The sequence below is a fragment of the Littorina saxatilis genome, linkage group LG8 (genome assembly GCF_037325665.1).
Source record: "Littorina saxatilis isolate snail1 linkage group LG8, US_GU_Lsax_2.0, whole genome shotgun sequence".
Classification (NCBI taxonomy): Eukaryota; Metazoa; Mollusca; class Gastropoda; order Littorinimorpha; family Littorinidae; genus Littorina; species Littorina saxatilis.
Genome location: NC_090252.1, coordinates 18,918,817 through 18,920,774, shown reverse-complemented (window position 1 = coordinate 18,920,774; position 1,958 = coordinate 18,918,817).

The window sequence follows — 1,958 nt, the reverse complement described above, 5'->3', positions numbered from 1 at the left end:
ACGCAGTATGGAGAGTAAGCTGCAGATACCTACATTCGCTTTTTTGAAGCGTAAAGCGATATCCAAGGCAGCGTCAAACAAAACAAGTCGGTAAGGCGAACTACTACATTTAGTCAAGCTGTCGAACTCACGGAATGAAACTGAACGCACTGCATTTTTTTTTCACCAAGACAATACAGCTTCGTCATTCCCCGAGAGAAGGAAATCGCTCACTTCTCACGTGAAAAACGCAAGCCAGATTAGCGTGGTAGCGTGTTGCGCTAAGCATGACAGCGCTTTTCTGTATTCTTGTTAACTTTCTGAGCTTGTTTTGAATACAACACCTCATATCTGAGGGCCCCAAAGGGTTTAAAACCGTGATCGTGATTGGCGTTTTTTGACCTTTCTGTGACCGTGATTGCCGAAATTTCCATTTCTGTGATCGTGATGGGACTTTGCCCGTGATCCGTGATGACAAAAAAACCAAGTCTCGTGATCGTGATCGTCATTTGTTTTCGTGATCGTGATGGGCATTATTGCAAAGCATTTTATTTTCAACGTACATTTTTCACAGCTGTATCACTCTTAGTCTATGATCCTCTAGTCTATTCGGTAAGGAGCCAACCCGGATTGAAGGGAAGCAACAACACATTCAGAAATATGATTTTGAGAGCGATTGCTTCCCTTTAAAAGAACCAATTACACACTGACAAAAAGAGATCCAATCAGAAGGCAAATTGCAAAAGTCTGCCAAACTTCATCCAATGGAAGGGCTTCGTGCAAAAGTTGAGTGCAATTCGAATTCGAAGATCAAAAATGGCGTGCAGCGGTACTGTCATCGAACTTCTGTTATATTTTGTGGATTCAAGCCAGACCAAAGCAGGCGGCGAGAATGCCTTCCTTGGTGGAAAGGTCAGGCTACGGGTCGGTCTTTCCGAAGACGAAATATCAAGGTATGTTGATCTATGTTGCTCTATGACTGTTCTGAATGTAGGCAAAGATCTTGAAATTTGTTCAAGATCTTTGCGTTTGAGTGAGATCATTGACATTGTCGACATTGCCACGTCCGGCTGTCACTCGCTCAGTGTGACCTCGACTGGCTCGAGATCGAGTCTGCGTGTAGCCAAAACCGAAACTAGAAATGTGTTTTTCATCCCAGCAACGTGGACACGCTTGGCATAGATTCTAATTGTCGCTTCTTTGCATTAAGCTTGGATTTATTTTAGCGCCTGTAAACTTCAATATCAACAATGGGTTAAATTCAGAAACAATGGCGGGGAGACGTGCCAGTTTGGTTCACTTGATCCTCATGTCAAAGACGATCAAAGTCATGTTCGTTGGAATGGGGATTTTGTCAGGCATGCTACTTTTCCGGTAATTGCCGGAAATCCGATAAAGCCGTTTTCAAAATCCGGTAAAGTCAATTTTTTTCCGGTGAAGTTGAAAAATTTCCGCAAAAACGATCCGTGTGAATATCGCGCAACGCGACCGGGCGCCGGTCTCAATGAAGCCAGCGCACAGTAGTGTTGTTTTCACCAGTTTGGAGGTGTGTTGAATGGTGGTGGGGGGAGGCTAAAATGGGATTTTTAACAAGATCACAACACTATTACAACCCCTAAAATGATGCCCAGAATGCACCAGATTGCACAGATTTTAACCGTTTTTTGAAAAAAAATCCGGGGGGGCATGCCCCCGGACCCCCCTAGTTGGCTCGCCTGCTTCGCAGGCTCAGGCTTGTGGCTTCGCCACTGGCACTGCGCGCTTCTTTCAGGTAAAACCGTTTTTGGCCTGTAGCATTCCTGTTTTTTATTCAAGGCCATGAAACCAGGCGATGGTGTACCTCAAATTGTATGGCAAAGTTGAAAATAAAGAGCCCATCACACATACATGTACTTTAATTTCAATCCACCCAATAGTTTTTGAGAAAATGGGTTTACAAGATTTAGCTCTGGAAATGTGAAATTGTGCAAGTATATATT